Here is an 8793-nt window from a genome sequence, read left to right as displayed (position 1 = left end):
CCTGCTGTAAGGTTCCCACCCAGGTTAGAGCAGGCTCAGCTGTCGCGGGGAATACACAGCATTGTTGAAAAATCATTTTCCTTCTCTACTTCACCAGCATAACGGGAGATCTGGAGAAAATCTCAGAATAAAGCTTGAGAAGATCATAAATGATGTGGCGAGATGCTTTCTACCATTAGTCTCCCCTGAACTAACTTCACTGAGGTTTCAATGAATTCTGAAAGGTGGAGCTCAGAAACAGCAATGAGAAGCAAACATTGATGGGAGTCATATATTAATGTGAAAGCTGCAGTACAAATGTTAGGCGTGTTATAAAGCAGGGAATGGGATATACACGTTTGTGGGGACTGCAGTAATAATGTGTTGTCTAAATTATATCTAAGCTATGTTAACCCAATTGAACGCTAATGCTGGGAAAATAGAATTTCATGAGCATGCGGGGTCGAAATCACCGAGGTCGAAATCATTTTTTTTTAGGAATTGGTGTTGAATGATCAGAAGAGCTAATTAAAAACTTTGCTGTAAACGACCTTTTGGGAAAAGTGACCGCAGCTTTTTATTTGAGATTAGGTTCCCTACAGTATGCCAAAACGTCCACATCAACCCTCCAAAGAGTAACCCACCCAAACCGGTTTCCCTCTGATTAATGCACCTACAGCTATTGGCAGTTTAATATGGCCATTTAATTTGACCTGCACATCTTGGGACTGTGGGAGAGAACCGGAGTACCCAAGGAAACCCACTCGGACACGGGGAGAATCTGCAAACTCCACACAGTCACCCGAGATTGGAATCAAATAGGGGTCCCTGTTGTTCTTCGGCAACAGTGCTCGACAATGAAGCACGGTGCTGTCTCTGCTGGTTTTATGATGTTTGTGTACACAACGGTTTTTGTTTTATTTGAAGTAACCATTATGAATCTGAGTCATGCAAGACATGAAGGTGTGAGGAGAAAGTGGGAACTGCAGATGTTGAAGGTCAGAGTCGACGAATGTGCTGCTGGAAAATCACAGCTGGTCAGGCAGCATATTAGTGGCATGAGAATCGACGTTTCAGGCATTAGCTCTTCATCAGGAATGAGGCTTGTGGACCGGGGGTGGGGTAAGAGATATATGGTATATGGTAGGGGGAGGAATCCTGGAAAGTGAGAGGTAGATGAAGGAGGGGTTGAAAGTGAAAGGTGATGAAGGGAGACAGAACGCTTCATCTACTACATCCATTAAACTCAATGTGGTCTTCTCTACGTTGGGGCCACAGGATCATTTCAGAGACCATGTCTGATACAGCACTGGCCAACCTCACCACCTTGAGGCTAAACACTTTAACTCCCCCTCCCGCTCCACCAAGGGCATGCAAGTCCTGGGCCTCCTCCATCACCAAACCCTAACCACCTGAGTAACGGAGGAAGAAAGCCTCATCGTCCTCCGTGGGTCCCTTCAACCACAAGTGATCAATGTGGATTTCACTAATTTCCCCATTTCCCCAAATCCCACCTTATCCCAGTCCAACCTTCCAACACCACCATCTAGAATGTTCCTATTTGTCATTCTTCCTTCCCACCTATCCACTCCACCCTCCTCTCTGACCTATCACATTCACATCCCCCCATCTACCCATTCGATCAAATGAAGCAGCTTAGAAAGAAATGCCAAGTGTTGTAGTAAGTCAGTGGATTCAGAGAAATGTAGGACCTAGCAAATTCGGACCAAGAAAATCTATCCACCATTAATGACAGCCAAAACACCATATGCTTTCTTAACAACCCTGTCCACTTGGGTGACCATTTTAAGGGATCTATGTACCTGCACACCAAGACCCCTCTGTTTCTCCACACTGCCAAGAATCCTATCCTTAATCCTGTATTCAGCTTTCAAATTCGACCTTCCAAAATGCATCATCTTGCATTTATCCAGGTTGAACTCCATCTGCCACCTCTCAGGCCATCTCTGCATCCTGTAAATGTCCCGCTGCAGCCTACAAGAGCCCTCTTTTCTGTCAACGACACCTCCAACCTTTGTGTCGCCTGCAAACTTGCTGACCCATTCTTCAATCACCTCATCCAAGTCATTAATAAAAATTACAGTAATAAAACAGTAGACGCCCAAGGACAGATCTCTGTGGAACACCACTCACCACTGACGTCCAGGCAGAATATTTTCCCTCTACTACCACTTGCTGGCATCGGTTGGCCAGCCAATTCTGTATCCAAACAGCTAAGTTCCCCTGTATCCCATTCCTCCTGACCTTCGCAATGAGCCTGCCATGGGGAGCCTTATCAAATACCTTGCTGAAGTACATATGCACCACATCCACAGCTCGACCCTCATCAACTTTTCTCGTCACGTCCTCAAAGAACACGAATTCTGTAGCGGCCTCCACCTTCTCCCAAGTAAAACGCATGTGAAGCTCTCATGTCACAATCTCTCAGTGTTCTCCAGCTTCAAACGCAGATTGCCCCCTTGATTATTGGTGGACACTAACTGTTCACTGACCTTGGGTGTAGCATTTATTAATTGGGGCGTACATTATTAGTGCTATACAGGTCTTCTGGCAGGCCAAGATGGACTGCTGTGTGTAGTTCTGAGAACCACATTACAGCAAGGATGTGATTGTACTGGAGGGGGTGCGGAGATTCACCAGGAGGTTCCCTGGGATGGAACATATCAGCTGTGGAGAGAGGCTGGATAAGCTCGGGTTATTTATTTTGGAGCAGAGAAGACAGAGGGGGATGTGATTAACAAATATAAGATTATGAGGGGCATGGACAGGGTGGATAGACAGCGGCTGTTCCTTTTAGTCAGAGTGTCAAGAACAAGCGAGCACACTTTTAAAGTGAAGGGTTTGAAATTTAGTGAGAATTTAAAGATTGTTATTTTTCACCCAGAGGATGTTGGGATGAGGAATGTACTTCTTGAAAGGAGAGCTATCACGGGTATCCTCACAACCATTAAAAAGTGCTTGAACGAGCACTTGGAGGTGTCATATCATTCCTGGCTATGGGCCTGGTGTAGGAAAGTGGGACTATTTTATTTCTGACAGCTGTATTTCTGACAGTACAGAATATATACTCATGTGAGTGTGTGGCTATACAAGGTCAATTATTGAGCAGCTAAGGCAGGAATTGATGTGTTTATGAAGAGTATATTCATAAGGGTTATAAGACTGAATTGCAATAGCTTGTCAAATTATGTCAATGTGAGAAATAACAGAAAACAAGTGCAGCTTCCTTACAGTCTGAAACCAGAGAATGAAGAATGGGGAACAGGGAAATAGCAGAACTATGAAACAGCTACTTCAGTTCTGTCTTCGCTGAACTTTCTAACAATACTAGGAAAACCAAGTCTGGTATAGAAAACGATATAATACATGGAACATAAAACATAGTAAATAAATGATTTAGGAGAAATTATTAGGGATGAAGTAATAATCATAGAAAACACTAACATAGATTTATGAAATGGGAATTATTTTTGAGAAACAGACTGGGAGACAAATGAAATAGAAGCAATGGGTGTAAAACATTTGGATTTTCAGAATTTTTTTTGGTAAAGCTCCAAGCCCAGTTTGCAAAATGAAATCTTAGTGAATTGGGGCGAATATATGGACATGTTTCTAGAATGGGACAGCTGGCAGGAAACAGTGAATAGAAATAAACCGATTCGTCAAGCAAAAGCCTGACATTTTCTGTAAGGTATGATTCTGTGAGCAGGACCATGTCCCAGACTTCCCATCACCTTCCCCAGATATCTCCTGTCTCACCAGCAGGAGGGACACAGCAGATGAGGCGGCACAGAGGGTTACAGTTGGAAGGGAATTGCTCTCGTAGTCCTCAAGAGTGATTCTGTATCCTACGAAGTCTCATGGTGTTAGTTTACACATGATAAAGGAAACCTCCTGCTGATTACCATGTACCAGCCTCTCTCAACTGACGAATCAGTACTTCCCCATGCTTACCAATACTTGGAGGAAGCACTGAGCGTGGCAAGGGCGCAAAATGTACTCTGGGTGGGGGATTTCAATGTCCACGAAGAGTGACTCGACAGCAGCATTACTAATCGAGCTGTTCGAGTCCGAAAGGATATAACTGCGAAACTGGGTCTGTGGCAGCTGGTGAAGGAACAAACAAGAGGAAAATACATACTTGACCACATCCTTATTAATCTGCCAGTTGCAGAAGAATCTGTCCATTACAGCATCGGTTAGATTGACCACCGCAGAGTGATTGTATCGACAAAGTCCCACCTTCACATTGAGAATAACCTCCATAATTTTGAGTGGCACTATCACCGTGCTAAATAAGACAGACTTAAACAGACCTAAAAGCTAAAGTCTGGGTTTCCATAGGTGCTATGGGTCAGCAATAGCAGCAGAATTGTACTCCCCCATAACCTCAAGGCCTAGCATACCCCTCGCAACAATTACCATCAAGCCAGAGAAATAACCTTGGATCAATAGAGAGTGTTGGAGGGTAGGAGCAGCACCAGACATACCTGAAAAAGAGGTGTCAACAAGAAGCCACCAACCAGGACTACTCACGTGCCAATTGGCATAAGCAGTAAGTGATAGTCAGAGCTACGTGATCCCACAAGCAACGGTTCAGATCTAAGCTCTGCAGTCCTTCCACTTCTAGTTGAGAATAGTTATGGACAATTAAACAAGTCATTGAAGGAGGAGATTCTACAAGTATCCCCATCCTTAATGGTGGAAGAGCCGATCACTTCAGTGCAAAAGATGAAGTTGATGCATTCACAGCAGTCCATCTCGGCCTACTTCAGTGGTGCTCAGCAATTCAGTTATCAGTCATCAGGCAATTTGATTCACTCCACACGATATCCAGAAACGGTTGAGACACTGGATACCCAAAGGGGACACATGCTGACAACATTCTGGCATGAATAGTCCTGAAATCTTGTGCTGTAGAACTTGTCACTGTCCTAGCTAACCTGTTCCAATATTATTTCAACAATGACATTTCCCCAATTAAGTGGAAAATTACCCAAGTATCGCCTATACAGAAAAAGCAGAACAAATCCAATCCGGCTAATTACCAGCCCATCAGTCTACTCTCGATCATCAGGAAAGTAATGGAAGGTGTCCATGCCTTCACGCAGCACCTGCTCAGCAATAATCTGGTCAATGAGACCCAGTTTGGGCTCCACCAGTGTCGCATAGCTCCCGACCTCATTGCCTCGGTTCAAACATGGAAAAAAGAGCTGAATTCCAGAGGTGGAATGAGAGTGACAGCCCTTTAAAACAAGACTGCATTCGACCAAGTGTGGCATTAAGGTGTGTTAGCAAAACTGGAATCAATGGGCACTAGTGAAAAACTCGCTGCTGGTTAGAATCAAACCTGACACATAGGAAGATGGTTTTGGTTGATAAAGGTCAGTGAACTCAGCTCCAGGACAAGTCTGTTGGAGTCCTTCGGGCAGTGGACTAGGTCCAAACATATTCAGGGCTGCTGTATCAATGACCTTCCCTCTACTAAAAGGTCAGAAGTGGGGATGTTCGCCAATGATTGCACCATGTTCGGCAACATTAATGGCTCCTCAGATACTGAATCAGCCCATGTCCAAATGTGACAACATCTGGTCAGGATTCAGGCTGACAAGTGGCAAGTAATCTTCAGGCCACACAAATGCCAGACCGTGACCATCACCACTAAAATACAATCTAACCACTGCCCCTTGACATTCAATGGTGCTACTATCACTGAATCCACAGTGGATTGCAACGGTTCAACAAGGCAGCTCGCCACCACTTTCTTAAGAGCAACCAGGAACAGGCAATAAATGCTGGCCCAGCCAGTCACACCCAGATTCACGAAATAAATAAATTGAAAAACAACATTTTTTAACAGAGGTAGGTTGCTGAGGTATCACAGGGATCGGCGCTCGGGTCTCAACTGTTCACATACCCATTAAACATTTGGCTGCGGGAATCAAATACAATATATCCCAACCTGCTGACAGCAGTAAAGGATGTTGGATTATGAGTGGGTGAGCAGGTTGCACAAAAGCTTCTCGCTGACTAAGGCAAGTGGAGTGAATGGGCATATACGTGGTAGATGGAGAGCAAGGTGGGTAGAGGTGACGGTGTGCCCTTTGGTAGGAACAACAGACTGGAAGCCTATCGTTTAAAAATGGATTGTTTGAAACATGTTGATCTACAAAGGAACACATGCTCCTTTTTGTTGTTTCCTTCTCCGCAGCCCTCTGAGGTCCCTGCAGTGGAGTAGTTCTGAACCCAGAAGTAAGTACTGTGAATGGCATTGACACACTGACTAGTGTATATAGACCCACCAAGCGGGGAGCTGCAACATTGCAAAAGATCTGGAAATACCTGTAGAACAGTTACTGAAAGCAATATTGCAGGTACAGAAAGCAATGAGGAAGGTAAATGGTTAGCTGACCTTCATTCCAGGGTGATTTGAATCCAGGAGTAAGGGTGCCTTAATGCAGCTCTACAGGGCGTTGGTGAGAAACCATCTCAAACATTGTGTAGTATTGTGAGCAGTTTTGATCTCTGTACCTCATAAAGGGCAAACCTGGCATTGAAGCAGAGCAGTGAAGGATGACCAGACTGATATCTGGGATTAAAAGCAAATTATTGCTTTGTCAAAGGGTCAGTTAGACTCGAAATGTCAGCTCTTTTCTCTCCTTACAGATGCTTCCAGAATTGCTGAGATTTTCCAGAATTTTCTCTTTTTTGATCTCTGGGATTACAGGCTTATTGTGGGCGCAGAGTTTGGGAGACTGGGCCTGTATTCCTTGGAGTTGAGGAAAATGAGTGGAGATCTCAGTGAGATATATAAAACTCTGACAGGGTGTGACAGATTGCAAGCAGGGATGATAATTCCCCAGGCAATGGTGTTTAAAACAAGGGGCCACAGTATTAGGTCCAGATAGACCATTCTGCATGAGGTGAGCATAAATATCTGCACTCAGAGACTGGTGAACCTGGCGAATGCGCCCGAACCTGGAAGTCAAGACACTGAATATAAATAAAGACTTGGAGACAGTAAAGGGATGAGGGGAGAGCAGGAGTATGGTGTGGAAATAAAGGGCCAGCCATCATTATATTGAATTGTGTAGCAAACTCGACAGACCAAAGGGACTACTGCATTTCCTATTTTATAGCTTCCCAAGGTTAATCACATTAATGGATATATTCATTGTGTGGGATAAGTGCATTGTGGAGATGTTTGAACATGAACGACAGTGAGGAAGGCTCAATGTGTTGAATGGCCTACTCCTTTCCCGATGTTCTGTACAGTCTGTGGGAAATCTCTGTAAATGTTGCCACAAGCTCTCAGATGTTAGGAAGGAGGTCTCTGCAGGGTCAACAGGCCTGTGTTTCCTGTTCCCTTTTCCGATACCGGCTGGGGCTGGGAATTCTGTCCAGGTTTATCCTTTAAAAACTCAAAGCAGTTTGAGACAATAGAGTGTCTTGATTGGCCGATTCAGAAACCATTGAACAGTTTATCACATGTCTGTGTGTCTGGAGTCACGTTTAGCCAGACCAGGAAAGCACGGGAGACTCAATTCCTGAAAGTACATTGAGGAAGGAAATTGGTGTTCACATTCGACATTGGCTTCAAGGTCACTGTTACTGATGCCAGATTTTGCTTCTTAATATTTTTTTCAATTATGTTTTATTTCCACAAGCTGCCAGAGCATTATCCTGCTCTGAATTAGTAATCCAGTGACATTTCCACAACAGCACCGTCTCCAAATGTGGACCTATCAGAAACCATATTGAGCACGTTATTTCTGTGCTGCTTGACAGCTCTGTCAAAAATAACTCCCGCCAATGCGACTATCGTGATTGTATTGAGGGAGTGGGAATTGGTCAGATTGTAATTATACTCCTCTTAGGGGACTGGACATAGCTGAGTAAACTTTACACATTGCCAGGTAGGTGTCAGATTTGGAGCTGGAATGAAACAGTTTGCCCAGGAACACGGCTTGTCCGATAGCAGGAATGATGTCAGGGCCCATTGCCTTTGTTCTATCTAATGTGTACTTCATGTCACGTGCAGTGAATCGAATTGGTTGAAGACTGGCATCTGTGATTCTGTGGGCATCATGACGAGAGTGAGGTGGATCATCCACTCAACACTTCTGGCTGAGAATGGTGCAGATACGACATCCTTGTGTTTTACACTAGTGTACAGGGCAGTTCTGTTATGCAGTATGGGGATATTTATGGAATCCTCTTCTCCAGTCATTTGTTAAATCTTCCATCACCATTTATTACTGAATGTGGCAGGACTGCAGAGCTGTTGGTCAAGTGTGGTAGCTTTAATGAGTTAGCATCAGGTTTAGGTTCACATGGTTCTCAACCTGACATGTTCACCCACCTACTCTGGTTTCTGATGTGGAAACAATTCCATTTTCATACTCTCGTTCTGCTGAGGGTCTCTCCCCGTGCCATGCTTTCAATCTGACACATTCCGCAAAAGCATTTAACTGATTGTAATGCAATTATTTAATTCATCTGCAGTTTTCCTTCAGTAATGCCATCTTCTGTGTTTGAGGTGAATGTGTTTCCCTCTGTCTCTCTCCCTGACCATGATTCAGAGCTCTGTAGTGTCAGTGACGCCAGCCTTATGTAGTTTCAGAGCCAATGAATTCCCTGGATTCCCAATCATCTTCACCACATTGTATGTTTCCTCTTTTGGTTTGATGCCTAATCACTCATGGCTGCCTTGTCCTCCCATGAGTATGTTTCATTTCCTTTGGGATGAATTTCTGATATCGTCCGAATTATCCCCAGAAACTCCTATCATTG

This window comes from Chiloscyllium plagiosum, chromosome 8 (genome assembly GCF_004010195.1).
Source record: "Chiloscyllium plagiosum isolate BGI_BamShark_2017 chromosome 8, ASM401019v2, whole genome shotgun sequence".
Taxonomy (NCBI): Eukaryota; Metazoa; Chordata; class Chondrichthyes; order Orectolobiformes; family Hemiscylliidae; genus Chiloscyllium; species Chiloscyllium plagiosum.
This window is presented reverse-complemented; position numbering follows the sequence as displayed.